The sequence below is a fragment of the Erpetoichthys calabaricus genome, chromosome 5 (assembly GCF_900747795.2).
Source record: "Erpetoichthys calabaricus chromosome 5, fErpCal1.3, whole genome shotgun sequence".
Taxonomy (NCBI): Eukaryota; Metazoa; Chordata; class Cladistia; order Polypteriformes; family Polypteridae; genus Erpetoichthys; species Erpetoichthys calabaricus.
Window position 1 is genome coordinate 196,702,577 of NC_041398.2, and position 13,428 is coordinate 196,716,004.

Consider the following 13,428-nt stretch of genomic DNA (forward strand, 5'->3'; position numbering starts at 1 on the left):
GGAAATTCACATACTCCAGCAGCAGCATACTGATAAAAAATTTGTGGTTAATTGAGAACTTAGCTATGGTTTCCTGTCAAATTCCCAGTCTCACACGTGTGCATGGGAGTAATTTTAAGGACTCCAATTATTGTGTTTCTCCACTGGACCAGGGTTTGGCGCTGTGCTCTAAATCTTTCCCCTCTTTCCCTCTGCAGACCAACAGAAGAGCCTGCCTCTTAGAGACATCACTTCTGCTTCCGCCCCTGCCGACCCTACCTCCTAACTGGCGTCACTTCCAAATCAGGTCCCTGTGAACACACCTCTTCCTGTCATCCAAATATATAATGGCCTTGTTTTCATTATGTATCTCAGTTCTGTTTTGGACTCACATCTGTAAAGACCTATTGTGATTTGATTGCTCAGTTTTTCCTATACTGACATGGTGTGGCTACCCCAAACCATTTTCTGTGTTTACCCTTTTTATTTTACAACAGGTTATAGAATAAATTGAAAAACAGCATTTTACCTCAGTATCTTTGCATGTTTCAACCTCTGTTACCCTACCTGTTCCACCAGCACTCCTCCAAAGCCTTTCCTTGGTATCCTTATGTGTCTCAACCCCTCTCACCCAGCACACCTCTCTCAATCACATTCCGGTAAAGCCTGTTTCTCAGACCCTGTCATTTTGAGACACCTTGCTCACCTTCTGTCTTCTTTTTGACTATCACCAGTGGTAGACGGGCACCTATTATCTGCTGTGAAGACATCATTCGTGTTCTTGCGAAAACTTCCCATCTTTGAACAGGACTTGGGTTGTGCCTCATTAGTATTTAGTGACCCGATGTCACTTTGTTGTCATTGAAATGCTCCATTTTTTAATAAAAATAAAACTTCACACTAATTAAACAGCATGTCATCATCCTCACCACTGACAAACCAAAGCCAAACTGACCAATCAGATTGCTTAGAGAGACAGACAACAGCATTTTATTATATAGTAGAAGTTTCTTGTTTCAGGCAATACAAATGCAGAAAAATGAAAAACTAAGTTCTGTGCATTCCTGAACTGCTAATGCTAGAGAGAAGGGCACATCTTCAGAGTTTCATTCTCACCTAATCAATATGTGGCAGGACCTGTCCCTTTTGTAAGCCACAGCCAAGAGATGGTTGGTGGAATTTCCTCTTGGTAGAGCATTTCTCAAAGATGACCCAAGGTCTGGCCAACTGTCAGTAACTATGGTAGATGAAAATGTTGCTACCACATAGTGAATCATAATGGAGAATCAGTGTGTGTAAAGCGATAAGTTATCAATCACTTGAATCCATTCTTTATGAACAAATAAACATGAACATTGTCTGTGCATTTTGGGTTCCAAAAATGTTGACTCCTGAAAGAAAGCATAACCTCGACCAGTTTTCCTAAAATGATGTCAAGCTGCAATGAAATCCAACCTGGAAGAAACTTAAGAAGTGTTTCATAATCAGAGATACATAGCTATGATCCAGAGTTCAAACAACAACCAAAACCATGGAAGCATGGTCATTTTCCAACACTAGTGAAATTCAAGGACAATGCCACAGTTGACGAGATCATGTGTATAATTTTTTATGATGTTCAGAGTGTAGCTCAGATTAATTATGTGATTTAAATGTTCACATAAGCAGTTGTTTTTATGCTGACTTGTGCTTTGGCGTTTGCAGCAATCTCTTTGGGAAAAGCAGTATGGAAAGCTGGCAACCATCTCTGTTCTGCTTTGTGAACCAATTGTGTGGGTTCCAAAAGCTGATCTGTGAATCTGTGGGTATGAAGAGATGTCGTACCAACCCTGCTCTGCAAGTGACTACCATCACATCCTCGGTCTCAACAACAACATTCATTTATATAGCACATTTTCATACAAATGACATAGCTCAAAGTGCTTTACATGATGAAGAAAGAGAAAAAAGACAAAATATAAAAATAAAATTAGGCAATACTAATTAACATAGAATAAAAGACAGAACATAAAAAAAAAAAAAAAAACCAGACGGCTGGAGCAAAAAAAAAAATCTGCAGGAGTTCCAAGGCCACGAGACCACCCTGCCCCAACTAGGCATTCTACCAAACACAAATGATCTAAATCAGTCCTCATGGTTTTCAGTCTTCACATTGAATAACTTGATGATGATGGTCATGTGGACCTCTGCCCTTCAATCCATCAATGTAGGGACATCACGGTGCTTTGATGGGGTGGTGGTAGCACAAGTCACCACCACAGAAAACCAGAAAAAGAACAGAAGAGAAAGTAGGGGTTAGTACAGATTTCGGAGCCACCATCAATGATAATGATAATTAAATGCATATACAGAATATCAGGATTAAACTAAAATGAAGTTATGAGAAAGCCATGTTAAATTAATGGGTTTTTAGCAGTTTTTTTTAAAGTGCTCCACTGTATTAGCCTGGCAAATTCCTATCGGTAACCTATTTCAGATTTTAGGTGCATAACAGCAGAAGGCCGCCTCAACACGTCTTTTAAGTTTAGATCTTGGAATTATAAGCAGACCTAAGACCTAAAATCTAAGGTTACAATTTGGAGTGTAAGATGAAAGGCATTCTGAAATATAGGATGGAGTGTGATTATTTAAGGCTTTGTAAACCATAAGCAGTATTTTAAAGTCAATTTTAAATGGCATAGGTAACCAATGTAGTGACATCAGAACTGGAGAGATGTGCTCAGATTTTCTTTTCCAAGTTAAGATTCTAGCAGCTGCATTCTGCACAAGTTGCAATTGATTGATGACTTTTTTGGGTAGTCCTGAGAGGAGAGCGTTACAGTAATTTAGTCGACTAAAAACAAAAGTGTGAACTAACTACTCACAGGCTAATTCAAATGGATGCACTTTGCCATGGATGAAGACATCAAGTCAACAGCAGATACGTGGTTGCACTAGCAAGACAGCATATTCTATCAGAGTGGCATAGAATGGTTTTGTATTAATGTTGAAGGGCATTATGTTGTAAGGGGATCATTCCTTGTACCAATGACTGCTGGGATAGGCTCCGGGAGCCCTGTGACCCTACTCTGGATAAGCAGGATTGGAAGATGGAGGGATGGTTTGACAGATATGTCTCTTAATAAATTATACTCAAATTGTTTTGATCACCAATTAGCCGGTGTGAGTATGTGAATGACTGTGCCCTAAAAACTGATGCCGGGGTAAAAATATAAGAGATTTCAAAACAAGAGGCGACCATTCAGTCCATCAAGCCCATTTGTTTGTCTAATAGCTAAGCTTTCCCAATATCTCACCCAGAATTCAATACCTGACTTATGCCCACCTTTGCCAAGATAGGCACTGGACTCCCATGACCTTCAGATTTCTAAGTGTGTTTGGAAATGGCAGGATGGATGGAAGTATTTAATGGTTCTACTTACTCTCCGAACCTCTTTGGAGGTCAGACATGTAATTTTATTATTCCACTGTCAGAACCTTTGAGATGTAAGTCATGAACAAGTGGCTTTATTTTTCCAGGGGTTTGATACTTCTTAACTGTCCATCCATCCAACTGTTTTAAGATCCACTTGATCCAAGTTGTGGTTGTCAGAGCTTATTTCAGCAATATATTTTTATTATCTGATTCTGAAATTCTGTTAATCCTATTCTTTTCCTTTGTTATGCACTGCTATTACTAAATAGATATAATTAAGCATTCTCATTGTTTTACGAGATTCACTTCAGATCATTTTGTTCAAGAAAGTGTCAGCCAAAAAAAAAAAAAAAGCATGTGGCTTTCGCCTGTTTTTTCGCAAAGGCCAAAACTCAATAAACATGAAGTTGAAGGGCACACTTAAGTAATATGCAAGCCTGTGAGTCCTTAAGCCGGGGGAATTAAATGATGAATATATCAATGTAATTATGTGTTTTGAACAATTTAGATCATTTTTATAACAGTATTACCAATCAGGGCTAAATTTACAGCCCTGGCCATAGAATACAATATTATACTAACTTTTTTATTAAACTTGTTATAGTAGACCATTCTGTAATGAGCAAATTAATGAATTAAGCAGTTCATTATGAAGGCGTGCTCTAGCTGCTTGTTAAGGAGCCAGTAGAATGTGTTACCCTAGACCTGTCATACTCCTTCTAATTATGATTAATATCTCATCTCTGATTCAGTCTTCATTCACATCTCTGGAGCAAATGCAACTTCCATTATACGTTCAGAGTTCAGGGCTACACAGTGATCATCTCATGATCTCATATTTTATTCATTATCACATTCATATTTAACAGATTTCTGCTTGAAGCAAAAGTTCTTTGTGTCCACTTGTGTGACGGTGTCTGAAAACAAAGCCGTTGAGGTATAAAAGGTACGTAGATTACAAAAAACAAAAGAAATAAAATGAAACTTGAAGAAAAGTTTGGGAACTGAGCTTATTTAATATCAATTGGTATTGTGCTTCATTTCAGTCCATTTTAGTAAAATTCTTCAATTTTCTATTTCTATGCAGTGCATCGTTTTAACAAGATGTGATTGGTCTAATCAGTGTCAATATAAAGACAAAACATCTTTAAATTTTTTTTTAGAACTCAGTCACTCTGTTATTAATTGCCATCCACAGTCGTGTGAAAAAGTAAGTGCACCCCATGGAAATCATTGACTTCAATAGACAAACATCTTCATGCAAACAGTGCCTTCAGATAAAGGTGAAATACTTGAACAAATGAGGCACACACTTGAACCAAAATGAACACAAATGAACAATCTTCATGTGGAAAACATAAGTCCATCCCTACATTTATCACCACTTCAGATCCATAAAATTAGAACCAGTTGTTTCAGATTGAATGATTAGAACCTCCTTGGCACGTCTGCAGGTGGACCCGACTGTCTTATTTAAATCACAGATATCGAGGGTCTGGTGTTCTCTTTGCTGCTGATGTGTGTGGGGACATCATGCCAAGATCAAAAGAGCCTTCTAAGGCCCTCACAAAGAGGATTGTGGATTACCTACGAGTCTGGCAAGGGATTTAAAAACATTAGTTGGAATCAATCATTCCACTCTAAGGATAATCATCTGCAAGTGGTGTAGATTTCAAATGTCAGCTAATTTGCCCAGGACTGGCCAGCACAGCAAATTCAGTCCAAGTGCTGGCCATTTGAGACTAAAAGAAGTCACCAAGAACATCAAAATTTCATCTTGGAATCTGCTGGTAACTCATGGAAAAGATGGTGTCATATTCATGCATCCAAAGTGTGTCAGGAAAAAGCCTTTGCTATCCAAAAACAACATTAGAACAAGACTACAGTGTGCCATTGAACATACAGGCCTTTGGAGTAGTGTGCTCTAGACAGATGGATCAGAGACAGAAAGGTTTGGCCACAGTTACAGCATGCATGTTTGGTGCAAACCAAAGACAACATTTCAGGATAAGAACCTCAACTGTGAAGCATGGTGGCAGAAATGTTATGGTTTGGGGTTGCTTTTTTGCCTCAGGGCCTGGGCAACATGCAATCATTGAGCCGGCTGTGAATTCTGCACTACATCATAACAAAGAGATTTGTCTGAGGAGATCAGAAAGAAAATTATAGATAAGAATGTTAAAGGCAAAGGCTATAAGACCATATCCAAGCAGCTTGATGTGACAACAGTTGCAAATATTATTAAGATGTTTAAGTTCCATGGGACTGTAGCCAACCTCTCTGGATGTGGCCACCAGAGGAAAATCAACCCCAGAAAAGGTAGAAGGATAGCGCGAATACTAAACAAAAAACCAAGAACTACTTAAAAAAAGATACAAGCTGAACTCCATGGTCAAGGTCCATTAGTGTTTGATTGCACTATCGGTCAAGTTTTGAGTGACAATGGACTCAATGGAAGAAGAAAGACCCAGGAGGACTCCACATAAAAATACCAGACTGGAACTGGCTAAATTGCATATAAGCCAAATGCTTCTGGGAGAATGTTCTTTGGACAGATGAGATGAAACTGATGCTTTTTGGCAAGTCAAATCAGCTATACTGTATATCCACAGATAAAAAAATGAAGCTTTGAAAGAAAAGAATACCATACGTACTATAAAACATGGAAGAGGCTTGGCTGTGTTTTGTGTATGCTTTGCTGCGTCTGGCACAAGGTGCCTTGAGTTTGGGCAGGGAACAATGAAATCTCAAGACTATCCAGACATTCTGGAGTGAAACGTACTACCAAGTGTCAGAAAGCTCTGTCTTAGATACAGCTCATGGATCTTCCCAAAACACACAGCTAAAAGCACCCATTAATGGCTATGAACAAAACATTGGACTATTCTGAAATGGCCTTCTATGAGACCTGATTTGAATCCTGCTGAACATCTAACATGCAGAACAGAAACATGCAGTCTGGAGAAGGCGCCCTTCAAAGCTGACACAGCTGGAGCAGTGTGTTCATGAAAAGTGGGCCAAACTACCTGTGGACAGGGGCAAAAATCTCATTGAGAGCTCCAGGAATCGCTTGTTTGCAGTGATGGCCTCTAAAGGTTGTGCAACAAAATCTTAGGTTAGGGGTTCCATTTGTGTTATTATTTGAAATATTCTGTTGATTCAAAACTTTAAAGCTAAATCTGAATTTTGTTTAATATGGAATAAACAATGATGGGTGCCGATTACTTTTGTCATTTTCAAGTTATTTCAGAGACAATTGTTGGTTCTTCATTTTTTCATGGTTGGTTACCAACAAATTACCAATAATACACTGGGTTGCAGTAATTAGCTTCACCCTTTAACCATATAAAGTATGCTCACTTAACAAATGTCTAGATAAAGTAATAAATATATACCTTTGGCATGCTTAATAAAGTCTTATGTAAAAACTCAAAGGCATACTTAGTTAAAAGTCATTAACATATTTAATTAAACTTTGTAAAAATCAAACCAACATCTCACCAGTAATGTAGACTGCTGCACGATGGCTTGTGTTGCCTTTTACACTCTACACATCATGGTTCAAATCCCAGGACATGATGTGGAGTTTGTTTGTTTTCATCATGTCTGAACGGGGGTTTCCTCCAGGCATTCTAGTTTAGCTTAACAACCCATGTGGTTGAGTGACAAAAGGGAATGAGTCCAACAGAATGTTTGAATGTCAAGAGAAAACAAAAATAAACAGGAGCTCTTTGGTGCTTCAAAACCAAAAGTACAGATTATCACTTAATTAAATGCCTCGTTAGGGCTTATCAGTCGTAGGGTCTGGCTTTTGGCAGAGCTCTGAACCCTTGGCTGCCAAGGTCCAAAATGCAACCCCTTCTTTTCAGGGACGTCTGGTTTTATACCATCTGGACCAGAAAGGGTGGGATTTCTTGGCTTAGTTGCCGTCATTGGGTGTCTTCTCAGCACTGTGGGAGACAAAGTAGACAGTACCATTAGTGAAAGCACCCCCTCCTGTCTGTGAGTGGTATTACATACCTTAGTCAAGCCCAGAAATTGATCCTCCGACGTACATGCATGACACCCAAAGAAGTGTGTGCTAGGTGAATCTGTGATTCCACAGACTGATGTGCCATGCAGGGTTGTTTCTCACTTGTTCTCAATGCTGTTGGTACAAACTCAGACTCTAGATGACAATGCACCGGAGTAAGCAGGTGTGGAAAAGGAGTTGGGGGACTCAAGTAATTTTCTAACTGATTTCTTTACTTATTAGATCTTCAGTTTAGAAATTGAGGGCCCATCCCATTGTCACTACAGCTTTATCATATCTAAGACACTAGCTCTGTAGCACCAGAAGCAAAATTTTTGCAACTTTTATTTTTTTCTTGTAAGTATATTAAACCATAGAATGCAAAAATGGAAGCGCAGAAAGTTACTATCTATTCATTTCAGGCCAATCTGTCAAAAAAGAGCAACTGCAAAGAGCAAGGGGTGACTATATTAACAATTTAATGAAGCTGGACCTCGGGGTCATGAAATCGGTCCATTAGTGCAAAACATTTTTTTCTTTAGTTATCTGCCAATAGCCAAGAATTTCTTGCCAGACAGTCAGTGAGTGAGTCAATCTGAAACATGTACTTTTATATGTAGATATTGTGGCCATCCAAGGGAATGACAGGCTCAAAAGAAAATAAATTTGGAGTGCCAACCCAGCTGTCCCCATTTATTTTGTAAAAGCATAAGGCGGCAAACATAAAAAGGTTTGGGAATGGCCACCACACATACTTGACAAGCAAAAAGAATCACGTCTTTACAGACAAGATTTCAAAAAAAGAACTGAAATAACATGATGAGTCTGGTCTGGACAGTTTAACATCTGTGGCAGAGCGAAGGGCGCTCAGCAGGCTCCTATCAATTATGGAGAATCCACTGCATCCACTTAATAGTATCATCTCCAGACAGAAGAGCAGCTTCAGCGACAGACTGCTGTCACTGTCCTGCTCCACTGACAGATTGAGGAGATCGTTCCTCCCCCAAACTATGCGACTCTTTAATTCCATCCGGGGGGTGTAAACGTTAACATTTAACATTATACATAGTTATTGTCTGTTTTTCACCTGCATTATTATCATTCTTTAATTTAATATTATTTATTGTATCAGTATGCTGCTGCTGAAGAATGTGAATTTCCCATTGGGATTAATAAAGTATCTATCTATCTATCTATAAATATGGAAGAAACAGGAAAAAGTGAGAATCAGGGGAAGCCGGAACAGGAAGTGATGTCATCAGTAGGTGGGTTCTGGGTGTCAAAAGTGACGTCATTGACAGGCACAGTCTTGGGCTCGTCTGCAGAGGGAACAAAGGAGAAAGTATCAGGCGACAGTGCCAACCCCTGGTCCGATTGAGAAACAGCACTATTTGAGCCCATAAATCATCTCCCATGCGCACGTGCGCGCAACTTAAAGTGCCAGGTAAAAACAAATACACACTGATGTGAAAATGAAACAAAACAACATGGCTAGAACAACTACGACTGCTCCGTCTATCGTCAGGTGATTGAGGAGCTCCTTTGCTCTGGTCTCTTGAGTAAGAAGTGATACCTCCTTCCAGGTGGTCGTTCTTTTATTCACCAGGGGCCAGAAGGGGCTGAGTCAGTTGCCCTCACTGGGCGGTTTCTCTGCACTAAGAATGAAGAAGACAAGATAGCGGCAATGCCCCCCTTCAGTCAGGGGTTGTACCACCTACCTGGGAGGAATATGGAGGGTGACCGTCTGGTGCTAAGGCGTTACAATATGAACATTATATATAAAGATTATCCTTCTGAAAATTCATTCACTTTAGAGATTCATTAATAATAAAACCCTGTCTATTTTTGTAATAATTGTTTAGAAATTAGTAGCCATGCTTTTGTAATTCACCACCTTACCTAATGTATCTCACTGTATGTTAATGACTTTATTAATGTATATCATGTCAACACTAGAAATCAGTGCTTTATGTGTGAACATCCCAAGCTGTAAATAAAGACACTATTCACTGTTAGCTCTCGCATCGATCTCCTACACTGCTGTCTACCCTCTAAGGATTCCTCCTATGTATTTGCTGGCATCAGGACAGACTCTCACTCCACAAATCTTGTGCTGAGACTGATTAATTAATGAAGGAGTGTTTATCTGCCACATTATCTGTGCCATTTCTCATGAGTTTTGCCTGCTCAAAACATAAAACCCAGGATATGTCCCCCACCAACATTGTGCCTTGTTCAGAGCAGATAGACGGAGAGCTTAAAGCTCTTCAAAGATGATGGAGTAATCAGCATTATGAAAAGCGGCTCTTGACCCTACTTGACATACCTTGTAAATTGGTGAGTTTGAGATTCTCCACTCTGCAGAATGAAAGCGGCCACTTGTCCCAGCTGTAGTGAAGATAAAGTGCCTCACACGTCCCCAGTCCCAGGGTCAAGGAATGAAATGTGTTACTGATACATTGGAGGCCTTAGCTAGCATCTCGTCATTTATCTTTTTGGAGAAGACAATTCTTGCTTTCCTTATTGTCCTGGTGAATACTGCATTCACTTTTACAAAAGTAGCTTAACCCCCAACAACAGGAATCTGACCCTCCAAAGAATAAAAGACAACTGTGTTTTAGATCAGCTTGAGCTCAGCACTTACTCTGATTTCTCTTATATGACTTGCATCCTTCAAAAAAACACCTCGGTGTTGTTACAACAGTTCAGTCCCAGGGCACAAAACTATGGGCTGCTGGCTGAAATTAAGATAGAAGTAGAGTTCTAACAGGCCATTTTTTTGAATTAATAAATGAACTTCAGTGTTTATATGTGGTGCCGTGCAAAACATTAAGACACTTTAAAAGTTTCTCGACTACTCGTGATCTGCACTTTTACAGGAAATGCTCAAAAAAGGAACATTCTAACCCTCAATAATGAAACCTTCTTAATCCAATAAAGGGTGAAGAAGAAAAAAAAAAAAAAAAAAAAAAAAGAATATGCTGCTATTTTATCTTGCCACACATGCACGTCAGAGGATGTTTGGCATTGTAAATAAATAATCGCCACACTTGCGTCTTTATGTGGGGGTGGTGGCAGCATAGCAAGCATTTCCTGTGTGCGATACGAAAGCGTACGGCCCGACACTTAGTGCACAGGTGTAAGATTGTCCGCGACCCTAATTGATGCACAGAGCTGCTCATTACCACATGTGTGCCAACTCCACAGTTTAAATGGGAAACGAGTGTGAAAAGGAAGGAAAGAAAAACAGAAATGGAACAAAAGAGGATCGGAGGTTAAAGGATGGAGAGAATAGCAGGGGCGGTAGTGAGCTGGTGCTCAAAGAGAAGCAAATGGATGGGAATGGTGCCCCAGGAGATAGCATCTGGCCAGCGCTCAGGAAGGGACAACAAGAATCACTCCTGCTGAGCAGCCAGGAGCAGGAATGTTCGTTACACTCGGGAGGATCCTCTCGCTGCATTGCCAGCGGTCAGCAGGGTCCAGTAGCTCCCCGAGGGACACTTTGGATTGGGCGGCGGAGATATGGGCCAGTCTGCGCCTGTTGGTTCTCCGTGCTGCAAGGTCCAAGTAGGGTTACCCAGACAGGCATCGGTTTTAAAATGGAAGCACCGGGTATGAGAATTTTAAAGACTCCTGTCTGAATTTTAACCTCCACATTCACCCTTTTAACTGGATTATTTACTTGCACTTTTCACCATCCCCTTGCTTGGTATGTTTCGTCCTCATCAGCTCTGCTCATCCAGTTACATTATTGACAGTGTCGGGTTTAAGAGGTTTCCCAAAAAAAGGAAGAGGGAACAAGGAGTTGATCTGCACCATCACATCCGTGAAGAATGAAATCTTCAGTTGCTGGGGGGTCCCGAAGCAACTGGTGTTGGACCTGGGTCCGCAGTTCACAAGTTCTGTATTGGAAGAGCTCTAAGGTGCTTGGGAAGTAAAAGAGAAAGCTAGCAACATCATAGCATCCCCAAACCAACTTGATAGAATGGGTGAACAGGACCCTGAAGACCATGATGGCTTCCTTTGTGGGTGATCACCATCAGGACTGGGACAAGTGGCTCCCAGAACTTAGCTTCATGCGTTGCCATGTTCAAGGCAAACCTATGGGGGAAACTCTTGCTCTGGTTCCATTAGCTTAAGGGTCCACTCTACTGATACCAGCTCACACTAAATAATACACAACTTGGGACAGTTAAGGTGGAGAATTCAGAAGAGGTTGGTGGTTTCAACATTCAGACAAGCTAAGTGTTACACTGCCTATTGCCGAGAGGTGCAATTAGTGGCTGGAGACAGTCTGTATTACAGCCCACCAACTCTCTGATACTGCATGTAAATTCTCGGCCAAGCTAGTGCTTAAATGGGAAGGACCAGCAAAAGTCCTTAAACTCACAGAGCCAGTTAACTACATTATTCAAAAGGGGACAGAAACAATCGTAAAAATTGACATAATACCAGTGGCCAACATCAAACCTGTAGCAGGGTTACATAAAATGTCAGTTGTATTTGTTCAATGTTTATGTTTTGTGGTTGTCTTACCTTTATCTTGTATAGCATACATACCTGAAGAAGAGGAGTTTCCCCACTGCATCTGCAAGGATATTATCAAACACAGCACTTGACCTTTTTGGAGGTGGGGGTTTACTGTTAGTCCAGGGGTTGCATATATTAAAAGACAGAAGGAGGGGAGAAAAGGAAGCATCGAAAAGACTGATATCTATCATAGCAAATGCTGCTGTTATTTAATCGAGAGGAACATCAGATCTTCACTTTCCATCCAGTTACACAGAACAGTAAGGTGTTTTGGACTTTTCACCATCCACTACCCATGGCTCTCAAACTGCTGTCTAGACTCAAAGGTTATTCCACATGTCAATGGTTCCTTGTGTAAAGAAAAACTTTCAACCGTTTGTGAGAAATTTATTTTTAAAAGGTTTCCAACTGTGTCTCCATGTTCTTGATGAACTCATTTTAAAATAACAGTGTCGATCCACTGTACTAATTGTCATTATTTTAAATACTTCAATCAAGTATCTTCTTAATCCTTTTTTGCTTAAACTGAAAAGGCTCAACTCTTTCAATCTTTCCTCACAAGTTGTCCCATGAAGCCCAGGAATCTACTTAGTCAATCTTCTCTGGAAAATTTCTAGTGCCAATTTGTCCTTTTTGTAGCCTGGAGACCAAAACTCTACACAATACTCCAGATGATGACTCACCGGTGCGTTACAAAGCTTGAGTATAACCTCCTTGAACTTGTACTCCACACATTGTGCTATATAACCTAAAATTCTGTTAGCCTTCTTAATGGCTTCTGAACACAGTCTGGCAGTTTACAGTGTCGAGTCCTCTACAACTCCTTCTCATAAGATTTACTTTCGATTTTCAGACATCACATTGTATGTCCAAATCTAACATTTTTACTTCCTACATGTAATACTTTACATTTACAGACATTAAATTTCATCTGCCACAAATCTGCCCTAGCCTATATGGTATCCACATTCCTCTGTAATGATTCAATGGATTCCAGATTATCTACCAATCCAACTATCCTGGTATCATCTGCAAACTTAACCAGCTTGTTATTTATATTGCTATTTAAATCATTTATATACAGTACTGTGCAAAAGTTTTAGGCAGGTGTGAAAAAATGCTGTAAACAAAGAATGCTTTCAGAAATGTAAATAATGATTGTTTATTGTTATCAATTTACAAAATGCAAAGTGAGCGAACAAAAGAAAAATCTAAATCAAATCAATATTTGGTGTTACTACCTTTTGCCTTCAAACCAGCATCAATTCTTATAGGTACACTTGCACAAAGTCAGGGATTTTGTAGGATTATAGTCAGGTGTAAGATCAACCAATTATACCAAACAGGTGCTAATGATGAGGTTGTGGAAGGCAGTTTCATGTCATGGCAAGATTGAGCACAGCAACAAGACACAAGGTAGTTATACTGCATCAGCAAGGTCTCTCCCAGACAAAGATTTCAAAGCAGACTGGAGTTTCAAGATGTGCTGTTC